The sequence below is a fragment of the Saccopteryx bilineata genome, chromosome 4, assembly GCF_036850765.1.
Source record: "Saccopteryx bilineata isolate mSacBil1 chromosome 4, mSacBil1_pri_phased_curated, whole genome shotgun sequence".
NCBI classification, from domain to species: domain Eukaryota; kingdom Metazoa; phylum Chordata; class Mammalia; order Chiroptera; family Emballonuridae; genus Saccopteryx; species Saccopteryx bilineata.
The window spans coordinates 130867062-130880498 of NC_089493.1; positions in this window are offsets into that span (position 1 = coordinate 130867062).

The window sequence follows — 13437 nt, forward strand, 5'->3', positions numbered from 1 at the left end:
GTGGATCCCGGTCGGGCGCATGTGGGAGTCTGTCTGACTGTCTCTCCCTGTTTCCAGCTTCAGAAAAATGGAAAAAAAAAAAAAACAAACAAAATGTAGACTTAGTATTAAGGCTACTGGCTCTGGCTGGTTGGCTCAGTGCATAGAGCATTGGCCTGGCATGCAGGAGTCCCAGGTTCAATCCCCTGTGGGCACACACAAGAAACAATATGCTTCCCCTTCCTCACCCTCTTCCCCTTGCAGCCAGTGGCTCAATTGATTCAAGCGTCAGACAGGCACAGTTGAGTTGGTCCAAGCATGTCAGCCTCAGACACTAAAAATAGCTTGGTTGATTCAAGCATCATCCCTAGACAGGGTTGCCAGGAGGATTCTGGTCAAAGTGCATGTGAGAGTCTCTTCTATCTCCCCTCTTCTCACTTAAAAAAAGAAAAAAAATTAAAACTACTATGTAGGAGGAAAGACAGGATTATAACAGGTAGAATCACTCAATCCCCAGGCCAAGGCAGCCTCACCCACCTCGCTGCTGGGGCCCAGCTGGATTTAGCAGTTTAACTTTTTTCTTTCCTTCCCTTCTTGCTCCCTGCCTCATCCATCCTTCCTTGCACAACTATTGTACCCCTGCTCCCTGACAGGCAAACAGCTTGCTAATGTTACCGTGGTTACGGGGCAAGGTCTGAGGCCTTGGCCTAAGCAGGGCTGCTCAGCACCTGAGTCCATCTGTCCATTGTGTCCTAGAGGACCATTATGATGCTGAGGCTGGGTTAGAGTCGTGTAGAGCTGGACATGGTGGGGGAGGTGGCTGCTCCCCACAGCAGGACCTTGCCCTGGGAGTGCCAGTCTAGGGGAGAGACTTAGACCTGCCCTGATGACTCTGCTAAGCAGAGCTATGATAGTGTCCAGAGGAGCCCCAGCCTAAGGTGGGAGGGCAGGAACAGCTGCCCAGGTCCCCTGTCTGAGGGGGCAATGCTGCCAGCCTTCACAGGTTTTCACAAAGCCCTTTCCATGGTAAGATTGCTGATGTCTAAGGATGGTGTTTGGGGGGGGGAGCTGATGCCCCTCACCCCTCAAGTAGATGAGAGGGGCTCACTCAGCTGTGACTAAACGTGGCTCTGGCCCTGCAATGCCCCTGTAATCACCCAAGGTTCCTGGGCGGGGTGGGGCCCAGGCAGGCTTCTCAGACACATTGGGAACTGGCCTAGGCAGAGCCCGGGGGTCTGGGTTTTAACCAACTTGCCAAAGTGACTCTGAGGTGTTCAGGAATTGTTTCTTGAGCAACACAGGCCACTCCCTCTAGGATACAGATGCGGAAGTGGAGGACCAGGAACTTGCTGATGGTCACATCTTGTCAGAGGCTGTGTCACGACCTGAGCCAGTCCCAAGGGTCTGGGCCAGCTGCACCTGGCTCTGCTTTGCCTCTGCCGCCGAGCCCACACCTTCTCTGGCCAGACTTGCTCTCTGCCTCACAGGTGGCAGTGCTGGGCAATGTGTGGGTGACTTGCCCTGAGTTAATAGGGTGGCATTCAAGTGTCCAGCTGGAGTAAGACCCTGCCGCCTGGCTGCCCACATGTCACCCTGGCCCAGTACAAAAGGCTGAGGGGCCCAACTAGCTAGGAGGTAAGCCTGAAAAGGGGGGTACTGAGAGGCCAGCTCTGGGAGGAGGAGAGCCAGGCTGTGCCTGGGGGCGATTATCAGCACCCCTGGTTTTCATGGAGGAGTCAAGGCAAATGGGCTGGATTTCCCACTGCCCCTCAGGGGGATGGAGCGGAGCCCAACTCTGACCTGACCAAATATGCCTCTTCTGACCCCACAGTCCTCCACCCCCCACCATGAGGTGGCCCACTGCTGCCCCAAGGCCAGGGCCATGTGGAGCAAGCCCAAGGCAAATGTGGGTAGGAAAGCTTGAAGGTACCCTAGCCCGTGGGCACTGGGCCCTGGCTTCTGCCTGGTCCCTCTCCTCCAGGCCTTGTCCCAGTAGCTCCCCCCTGTCCCCACCCCCAAGGGGAGGCCCCAGGGCAGGAGAAAGCATTGCAGGGCCCCTCCTGTCTCCTTATCAGCTAGTCACAGCCCCTGGACTGGAGCTGGCAGGAAGATGGGGAGCTGCTCAGCTATGCTGCTGTCTATAAGGACACCAGCCCTGAGCATTCTAGACCCTGCCCCTCAGAGACTCCTGCCTCACCTGACATCCCTACGTTAGCCTGGTCTGGTCACTGTCTCCAGTGTCCCTGCCCCTGTCCTAGAGTGACCCAGCGTCTTCTCAGGGCAGGAGGGAGGCTTCTGGGACATGGGTGTTGAGCTCCTAAACCCTTTGGAAGAACCACAAGGGGACCAGGCCTGCCAGGGGGTCCCTTGCTTTCTCTACCAGACACTGGATAAAGTCATCAACAGAGCCTTTCCATCTGAGAGCAGTGTGACGGGGCCAGGCAGGTCCTCTGCAAACCCTCGCTGTAGTCCCTACCTCCTCTCCTACCTGTAGTTCAGAGCTTGGTGCTCCAAGCCTGGAGCACCAAATCTTACAAACCTCCAGACCCTCACTTCTATGGACAGGGCCCTCTACCCATTTCTTGTCTGCTAATCTTGGCCCTTTCTCCTGAAGTGTCCTCAAGTGCAGTCTAAGCTCCTGGCTGCCCTGAGTTGGCAAGACCCTAGATACTGCCCCTACTCAAGAAGACCTGGGTCCCCCTCAGACCTGGGACTTGTCTGCCTTGCCATGAGGCTTGGCACCTCCCCCAGTGGGAGAGCAAGGGTAGTCATGTCCAGCCTGCCCTACCACTTTTACTTGCCACCTGTAGCCCTGAGGACACACCAAGACCTGGCTTACCAAGGCCAAGTCTTCCCCAGCCCTGCCTACCACCCCCACCCCCACCCCCACCAGCATCAAGTCCCTTGAGCAGCAAAGGTCCCCAGCTGCTAAAAGACTGGTCCTCGCTGGATATTCCTGGGGCTTTCCCAGCACTGCCTTCCAGCCCACTGGGCATCCCTGGTCCCTGGCTTCTGGGGGCCAAGTCCTTTCCCATTGTGGCCTGTGTGGTACCTTCCAGACCTGCAAGTGCTGCTTGGCCTGGACATAGCTTACCCCTCTGCTGGCTGCATGGGCACCTATGGGCCCATGCTCCTGGTCTCTTTCAGTATACTTCAGCTGATGCTGTGCTCTGTACAACACAACATACTTGCCTTCCCTGAAGTCCCAGCAGGCAGCCCTGTTCTCTGTGGCCCACAGGCCCACCCTCTGAAGGGTGCTCTAGACCTCCAGTTGAGCCCACCACTGCAGAGGAAATGCTGAGGCTCCACACCACTTCCTCTCTCACTGTTCTCCCTCCCAAGGACCCCTCGGGAGCCTAGTATCATGGACTGCAGGTAAACAGCCCAATCCTTCGCCCTCACCTGTGGGGGCTTTGTGTCTACCACAGCCTCTGACTGTTGGGGGGTGGCCACATCCAGGCCTTGGACTAGCCCTGACCTAAAGCCCCCTCCTTACTGACTTCTGGCCCTTCCATGGGGTGGACACTTAACCTCCTGAACAGCGTATGATGACCCTCAAAATGTTCCCCTCAAACACAGAAGCTTCCTGACCTGTGGTGGCACAGTGGATAAAGCGTTGACCTGGAAATGCTGAGGTCGACGGTTCAAAACCCTGGGCTTGCCTGGTCAAGGCACATATGGGAGTTGATGCTTCCAGCTCCTCCCCCCTTTTCTCTCTCTGTCTCTCCTCTCTCTCCCTCTCTGTCTCTCTCTCTCCTCTCTAAAAATGAATAAATAAATTAAAAAAAAAAAAAAAAACACAGAAGCTGCTTGGCACCAAGTCTTGGCTTGCTGGGCCGAGGAGGGCAGCAGGAGTGTCTCCAAGGCCACCTGGATAGAGGAACTCGGTCCTGAGAACCCAATGCGGACAGCTCCTGCCATGTTCCTGCAGGGGTGTTCTGCCCCAAAGACCTGGCTCTCCTCCTGCCACAGCTGCCGAGACTCCCATCCTCACTCCCCCAGGGGTGGTGGTGGTGGAGACCACTTCGGGGAGACCACAGCCAGCTAGAAGGCATGCCAAATATTTCTTCATCCCTTTATACGGTGCCCCTTTGACAAGAGGAAGTGTGGATTCTAGGAAAACTACAGCTCCCTTTTTCTAACCTGTGGGTGGAACCTCAACTCAGGAGTCTGACCAGAAGGTGGGGCTGCCCTAGACCAAGCCCAGTTCTACCCTCAAGCAGAAAACCCCTCTATGAGTCTAGCAGCCACTTCTACACAGTGGCCTCTCTCAAAAACTGCATTTCAAGGAAAAGCTTGCATTGAATTACTTGGCTGTGTGCCTGTCTGCCATCTGAGCCAGCCCTTATAAAGGAGTTCCTAGAATCCTATTTCAGCAAATAGGATTGAGGCTTCCCCCATCCAATCGGAGCTATGTCAACATGTTCACTGACCAATCAGAGCGGCTTCATTCTGACCAACCCAGAAAGTGCCTTTTGGACCAATCAAACTGTGACCAATCAGGGACTAGGGGTGGGAACTTCTGTCTATATAAGCCAACTCCACTCTGACTTCTTGAAGGCACTTTCCATTTCCAGAGAAGAGTGGGGTGTGCGCCTTACTGGCAGAACTGAACTACCTTTGATGTATGGTGGAAGGGGAGCAGAGGAGTGCAGGGCAAGCAGCATGGTACAGAACAGAACAGCATGGCAAAGTGTAGACAAAGCAACGGAAAAAAACATTGAGAAAAAGAGCAGACCTGTCTAGTCAGAGCAGGATCTGGCCCTGGGGCTACTTAAACCTGGGGCTGCCTCACAATCAGGCTGTTTTCTTTCTTTTTTTTTTTTTAGTGAGGGGAGGGGAGGCAGAGACAGACTCCCACATGTGCCCAGATTGGAATCTACTTAATAAGCCCACTAGGGGGTGATGCTCTGCCCATCTGGGGCCCTTGATCCATTGTAGCTGGAGCCATTTTTGTTTGTTTGTTTGTTTTGTTTTAGTGCCTGAAGCGGAGGCCAAGGAGCCATCCTCAGCGCCCTGGGCCAACCCGCTCTAATCAAGCTTTGGCTGCAGGAGGGGAGGAGAAGAGAGAGAGAGAGAAGTGAGAGGGGGAAGGGTGGTGAAGTAGATGGGCACTTCTGTGTGCCCTCACCGGTAATCGATCCCAGGACATCCACACACTGGGCTGACACTCTACCACTGAGCGAACCAGCAAGGGACACAATTGTGCTGTTTTCACAGCTATGCTGTTTGTACTGCATAATGTTTTCTTCCTTACCTCACCCCAAATTGGGGGTTCTTGTTTGCATTGAATTGTTGCTAATGGTTGACACTGAGTACATTCAAGCTGGAGGCCAGGTCGTTCCAGCATGGCCTGCCCATGACCATGGCAGGTACCATGTTGGAGGCCCCAGGCTTGACCCCAGGGCTTCCATGCTCCTCTCCATGTCCATCTCACACTCCTCACCTATGCACACACAGCTGACAGATTCAGGTTCTGTTAGTTTCTGACAGTACAGCCGGAATGTCATAGTCAGAGACTAGTGCCATAGCCAAGAATTGGGAGAAGCCTGGTTTGTGGGTGGTAGAAGAAGGCCTGAGGCAAAATGATGTCTGAGGGTTCCTCTCTGTGACATCTTAGGACAAGCGGTGCAGGCCACCAGCCATGAAAACTGAGTACATCCAGTACATGGCTGGAGGCAAAAGATAAACAACCGTTAGAAATGTAGCAATATTTTCCACTGAACTCTATGTACCCAACATCCAGGAAGCCCTATCCTAGAGACTTGGCCAAGAATAAGGTCAGCTAATTGCACCTCTTCTGCCCTTGTAAACGTTGCTTGCTTGCTCAACCTAGATAGCCACCCTATAAAAAGGAGCCATTTTAGGCCCTGGCCGGTTGGCTCAGTGGTAGAGCGTCGGCCCAGCGTGCAGGGGACCCGGGTTCAATTCCCGGCCAGGGCACACAGGAGAAGCACCCATCTGCTTCTCCACCCCTCCCCCTCTCCTTCCTCTCTGTCTCTCTCTTCCCCTCCTGCAGCCGAGGCTCCATTGGAGCAAAGATGGCCCGGGCGCTGGGGATGACTCCTTGGCCTCTGCCCCAGGCACTAGAGTGGCTCTGGTCGCAACAGAGCAACGCCCCAGAGGGGCAGAGCATCGTCCCCTGGTGGGCAGAGCTTCGCCCCTGGTGGGCGTGCCAGGTGGATCCTGGTCGGGCGCATGCGGGAGTCTGTCTGACTGTCTCTTCCCGTTTCCAGCTTCAGAAAAATACAAAAAAGAAAAGGAGCCATTTTAGAGGCTTGAGACTGCAGTGTTCCCTTGCGTGGGTTGCCTGCAGTCCCTGCGCAGGTTTGTAATAAAACTTGTAAAATTCACTTGGGTTTGCTGTGGTCTGTCTCCTGGGATATAACATATGGAGGCCCCAGCGAGATAGGCCATGTAAGACCCCTCCTCATGGAGTAGGCTGCAGCAGACGTTGTTAGCTGGCCAGCCTCCGGCAGTTGCCGTTTGAAAACTGAATTTGGCTGATTTGAAACATTCGGGGGTCTCGAGACTGTCTGGTAAGGAAGCTTCCTCTTTGAATATCTAGAAACAGAGCTCTGGCTAGAGAAAAGGGTGTAGTGGAGCAGGCAGGACGCCACCTGATTTCTCCCCACCTGGTCGGGGAACGCAGGATGCTGCCTTCTCCCTTTTGGTTTCGGTTTAGAAGTTTTGTTTGTTTTGTGTGCATATTTGGTTTGTTTGTCTGTTTCGCCCATTGCTTCCTCACAGGATTCCTTCGAGAGTCAAGGGCCATGGGTCAGGGGCAATCTACTGCCCTAACGCCTCTTCAGTGCTTGCTTGATAACTTTTCTGATTTCTCTCTCAGGGCACGAGACTATGGGACTCCTGTTGATTCCACCACGTTGCGGACTCTTTGTGAACTAGAATGGCCAACCTTTGGTGTAGGGTGGCCCTTGGAGGGCACTTTCAATTTACCCACACTCTTTGCTGTCAGGGTAAATGTCTATCGGGTCCCGCACCCTGACCAGATGCCATATATAGATGTGTGGATTGACATAGCCACAGGGAGACCAGGTTATGTTAAGAAAAATTTTAAGAACTATATTAAGAGAGATAAATTCTGGGCAGGAGGAAAAACTGTCCTATTGGCAAACCCGAACGAAGACAAAGGGAGGCTTCCTTCCCAAAAACAAAAAACTTTGAGAGAACAGCCACAGCCTGCCCACAGACTTTATCCAGTAATACTCGAAGATCCAGGGGCTGCTGAGTCCTTACTAGATTCCATTCCTCCTCTGTATCCAGAGGAAGCCGAGGACCCACCTAAAGCCACGGGGCTACCCCCCGCAGCAAACCCACAACCGGGACTGGCCCCCTCTTGGGAAAAAGCCCACCCCGTACCTGTACAGGGGCCAATTATAGTCATCCTAGTATGCTACCAGCTCCAAAGCCGGCACCTTTGTTTCACCTCTGAGAAGCTGCAGGGGGGGGATCCTAGGGGCCTGGCTAGATTAATTTATGTCCCCTTCTCTACTAGTGATTTATAGAACCATTTTTTTTTCATTCTTTTATTTTTTATTTTTATTTATTCATTTTAGAGAGGAGAGAGAAAGAGAGACAGAGAGAGAGGAGAGAGAGACAAGGGGAGGAGCTGGAAGCATCAACTCCCATATGTGCCTTGACCAGGCAAGCCCAGGGTTTCGAACCGGCGACCTCAGCATTTCCAGGTCGACGCTTTATCCACTGCGCCACCACAGGTCAGGCTCTACTAGTGATTTATATAACTGGAAACATCAGAACCCCCCGTTTTCAGAGAAACCCCAGAGTCTAATTTCTCTCCTTGAAACCATTTTCCATACCCATCATCCTACTTGGGATGATTGTCAATAGGTTCTTTATACTCTCTTCACTTCTGAGGAAAGGGAAAGAATCTACCAAGAGGCTGCTAAAGCAGCATTAGGGGATGGAGATCTACATAGCCTTAGTCGAAGGCAAGAATTATTTTAATTTTAATTTTTTTATTTTAATTTTTATTTATTTATTTTTTACAGAGACAAAGAGTGAGTCAGAGAGAGGGATAGACAGAGACAGACAGACAGGAATGGAGAGAGATGAAAAGCATCAATCATTAGTTTTTCTTTTTTTTTTTTAATTTTTTTTCCTTTTTTTTCTGAAGTTGGAAACGGAGAGGCAGTCAGACAGACTCCCACATTCGCCCGGCCGGGATCCATCCGGCATTCCCACCAGGGGGCGATACTCTGGCCATCTGGGACGTTGCTCTGTCGCAGCCAGAGCCATTCTAGCGCCTGAGGCAGAGGCCATGGAGCCATCCTCAGCGCCCGGGCCAACTTTGCTCCAGTGGAGCCTTGGCTGCGGGAGGGAAGAGAGAGACAGAGAGGAAGGAGAGGGGGAGGGGTGGAGAAGCAGATAGGCACTTCTGTGTGCCCTAGCCGGGAATCGAACCTGGGACTCCCACACGCCAGGCCGATGCTCTACCACTGAGCCAACCGGCCAGGGCCAATCATTAGTTTTTCATTGCGCATTGCAACACCTTAGTTGTTCATTGATTGCCTTCTCATATGTGCCTTGACCGTGGGCCTTCAGCAGACCGAGTAACCCCTTGCTTGACCCAGAGACCTTGGGTCCAAGTTGGTGAGCTTAGCTCAAACCAGATGAGTCTGCACTCAAGCTGGCAACCTCGAGGTCTCGAACCTGGGTCCTTCCGCATCCCAGTCTGATGCTCTATCCACTGCGCCACCTCCCAGTCAGGCCAAAGGCAAGAATTAGAGGAAGTTCTCCCTTTGACTCCCCCCCCCCCGACTGGGACCCCAACACTTCTAGGGGACAGGAGGCTTTATGCAAGTATCATGATTTCCTGCTCAGGGGTCTCTGGGCAACAGCAAGGAAGCCAACTAATTTTAGTAAAGTCAGCAAAATCATCCAGGGAAAGGATGAATCTCCTTCCACTTTCCTTGAAAGGCTTTTAGAAGCCTATAGAACATATACTCCATTAGACCTGGATGCCCCAGAGAATAGGAGGCTCATAAACGTAGCCTTTGTCTCCCAAGCAGCCCCAGACATTAGAAAGAAGTTACAAAAGTTAGAAGGGTTTGAAGGAGAAAATAGAAGCAAGCTTTTAGAAGTTAGTCAGAAAGTTTATATGAACAGGGAGGATCCAGAGATACGAGGTGCAGAAAAGGTGGCAAAAATACTAATCGCAGCCCAACAAAAGAAACCCACTAAAGGAAAGCCACAAAGGAAAGGGCAGAATATTAGACCGCCTCTAGACAAGAATCAATGTGTTTATTGCCAGGAGACTGGGCATTAGAAAAATAAGTGTCCTAAGAAAAGGAGAAAAAGGGACAGAAAGCTGAGGTCCTCTTCAAGGATCAAGACTGAGGGGGGCCTGACCTGTGGTGGCGCAGTGGATAGAGCATCGACCTGGAAATGCTGAGGTCGCCGGTTAGAGGCCCTGGGCTTGCCTGGTCAAGGCACATATGGGAGTTGATGCTTCCAGCTCCTCCCCCCTTCTCTCTCTCTGTTTCTCTCTCTCCCTCTCTCTCTCCTCTCCAAAAATGAATAAATAAAATTTAAAAAAAAAAGAAAAGAAAAAAAAAAAAAGAAACCCAAAACAAATAAACAAAAAACTCAATAAATAAAATTCTTTAAAAAAAAAAAAAAAAAAAAGACTGAGGGGGCCGGGGTTCCATACCGTTAGGCCCCCAGGAACCCATGGAAACACTGTCCATTGATGGGAAGCCCTCCAAATTCCTTGTGGACACGGTGGCCACTTATTCGGTACTACAAGAAGCTACAGGACCACTCTCTTCAAAGAAGACCGCCATTGTTAGAGCAACGGGAAAAGCTAAGTCATACCCATGGATGAAGGTAAGGCTCACTGACCTTGGGAAGGGAACTATCTCTCATTCGTTCCTAGTAATGCCAGAGTGTCCTTATCCTCTCCTTGGAAGAGACCTCCTACACAAACTACATGCTACCATCTCATTCCATGGGGAGGCTACTACATTAACTTTAGATCCAGCTTCAACCCCATCCATATTAGTAACAGTACCCTTGTCAGAGGAATACTTGTTAATAGAGGAACCGCCCAAGCAGTTCCCTCCAGCTTTTTACAGGAATTACTCGAAGTACCGGGCGTTTGGGCAGAAACAAATTCACCTGGACTAGCTAGTCATCAGCCCCCTGTCCACGTTCAGCTAGCGAGCACAGCACTGTCCATACAAGTCCGGCAACACCCAATCCCGCAGAAAGCTAAAAAAGGGATTTCAAAGCATATAAATAGACTCTTAAAAGCAGACATTCTAAAGTCGTGTCACTCTCCTTGGAATACTCCATTACTCCCTGTCAAAAAGCCAGGGACAGCCTGACCTGTGGTGGCTCAGTGGATAAAGCGTCGACCTGGAATGCTGAGGTCGCCGGTTCGAAACCCTGGGCTTGCCCAGTCAAGGCATATATGGGAGTTGATGCTTCCTGCTCCTCCCCCCTCTCTCCCACCTTCTCTAAAATGAATAAATAAAATCTTTAAAATATATATATATTTTTTTTTTTTAAAAAGCCAGAGACAGAGGACTATAGACTAGTCCAGGACCTCCGAGAAGTCAATCTCCAGGTTGAAACAATTCACCCGAGGGTTCCGAATCCCTACACTCTTCTGAGTCTTTTACCTCCGGGCCGCACTTACTATACGGTCCTCAACTTAAAAGATGCTTTTTTCTCCATCCCTTTAGCTGAAAGGAGTCAGCCTATTTTTGCTTTTGAATGGACTGATCCAGAAGGGGGATTTTCTGGACAGCTAACGTAGACAAGATTGCCTCAGGGGTTTAAAAACTCCCCAACATTATTTGATGAGGCTTAAGCAAGGATTTACAACCTTTTCGAGAATCACATCCACAGGTCACACTACTCCAATATGTAGATGACCTTCTCCTGCAGCAGACTCTGAGGAAACCTGCAAAGAAGCCACCAGAGACTTGCTCCACACCCTCGACCAGCTCAGGTATCATGTCTCCTGCAAGAAGGCCCAAGTAAACGTTTGGACAGCCACGTATCTCGGGTATGACCTCAGAGAAGGTAAGAGGACTTTATCATCTAAAAGAATTCAGGCGCCCTGGCCGGTTGGCTCAGCGGTAGAGCGTCGGCCTAGCGTGCGGAGGACCCGGGTTCGATTCCCGGCCAGGGCACACAGGAGAAGCGCCCATTTGCTTCTCCACCCCTCCGCCGCGCTTTCCTCTCTGTCTCTCTCGTCCCCTCCTGCAGCCAAGGCTCCATTGGAGCAAAGATGGCCCGGGCGCTGGGGATGGCTCTGTGGCCTCTGCCCCAGGCGCTAGAGTGGCTCTGGTCGCAACATGGCGACGCCCAGGATGGGCAGAGCATCGCCCCCTGGTGGGCAGAGCGTCGCGCCCCTGGTGGGCGTGCCGGGTGGATCCCGGTCGGGCGCATGCGGGAGTCTGTCTGACTGTCTCTCCCTGTTTCCAGCTTCAGAAAAATGGAAAAAAATAAAAAATAAAAAATAAAATAAAAATAAATAAAAATAAAAGAATTCAGGCAATTCTTGATATCCCAACCCTGTCCACAAAAAGACAAGTTCGAGAATTTCTAGGGGCTATCGGATATTGCAGACTGTGGATATTAGGGTTTGCTGAATTAGCAAAACCCCTATATACAGCAACCGGGAGTAAAAGTGCAGACCTTATATGGACAACAACTGAGGAAGCTGCTTTCCAAGCCCTGAAGGAAGCTTTGGTCTCAGCCCCTGCTCTGGCACTTCCTGATTTGAATAAGCCATTCCAGTTATTTGTAGTTGAAAAACATGGGGTAGCAAAAGGAGTACTCACACAGACTCTTAGACCTTGAAAGCGGCCCGTTGCTTACCTATCCAAGCGCCTAGACCTTGTAGCCACAGGATGGCCCACATGCATGAGAGCCATAGCTGCCATGGCGGCGCTAGTCAAAGAAACTCAGAAGTTGACTCTCTGGCAGGACCTCCAAATACATGGAGGTCATACCACTGAAGCCCTTCTAAGGTCCCCACCGGATTGATGGATTTCTAACGCTAGGTTAACTCAATACCAAGTACTCCTTTTGAACCCTCCTCATGTAATGTTCTCCAAGTCAGTAGCCCTCAACCTGGCAACCCTGCTGCCCGAGACAGAGGAACAGCCCGACCCTGATCATGATTGCCTTGAACTTCTTGACACTATTTCCAGTCTCCGCCCAGATCTTCAGGACTTCCCATTGTTGAATGCAGAAACTACTCTCTTCACCAATGGGAGTAGCTTCCTCGACCAGAGGGTCCGAAGAGCTGGAGCAGCTATAACAACAGAGGACAAGGTAATATGGGCCTAGTTTCTTCTACAAGGAACTTCTGCCCAGAGGGCTGAACTTACTGCTCTCACTCAAGCCTTAAGATTGACCAAAGGGAAAACTATCAACATCTACACAGACAGCAGGTATGCTTTTACTGCTGCACATATACATGGGTAGCTTTATATAAGGAGAGAGGCCTTCTTACTTCTGGAGGGAAAGAAATTAAAAATAAGAAATTTTAGCACTCCTCGAAGCCATTTGGCTACCAGCTAAAGTAGCTATTATACATTGTAAAGGACATCAAAAGGGGTCAGATCCAATAGCAAAAGGAAATAACCTAGTGGATGATACAGCAAAAGCAGTTGCTTTAAAACCTGGGGAACCAGGCCTGACCTGTGGTGGCGCAGTGGATAAAGAGTCGACCTGGAAATGCTGAGGTCGCTGGTTCGAAACCCTGGGCTTGCCTGGTCAAGGCACATATGGGAGTTGATGCTTCCAGCTCCTCCCTCCCTTCTCTCTCTCTCTGTCTCTCTCTCTCCTCTCTAAAATGAATAAATAAATTAAAAATATATACAAGAATAAAAATTAAAAAAAATTTAAAGGCTGAGCCATTAAAAAAAAAAAAGAGCCTGACCTGTGGTGGCGCAATGGATAAAGCGTCGACCTGGAAATGCTGAGGCCGCCGGTTCGAAACCCTGGGCTTGCCTGGTCAAGGAACATATGGGAGTTGATGCTTCCAGCTCCTCCCCCCTGTCTCTCTCTCTCCTCTCTCTCTCTCTCTCTCTCCCTCTCTCTCTCCTCTCTAAAATGAATAAATAAAATAAAAATTTAAAAAAAGAAAAAACCTGGGGAACCAGTTACTATCCTTCCCTTACTTCCAGAAAGACTTTTACCTGGAAAAGCCTCATTATTTAGAAAAAAAAATTCAATTAGGAAATAAATTACACTGTAGAGACTTACCTAGTGGATGGAAGCAGCTACCTGATCAGAGACTGTTTATACCTAAGGCTATAGGAACAACTTTAATTCAGGAAATACATCAAGGAACCTACCTAGGTATTAACAAGCTCACTTCCATGCTACGAAGGCACTATTACATACCTGACTTAAGTAGTCTTGTAGAATCAGAAATATCCAGATGCCTTGCATGTG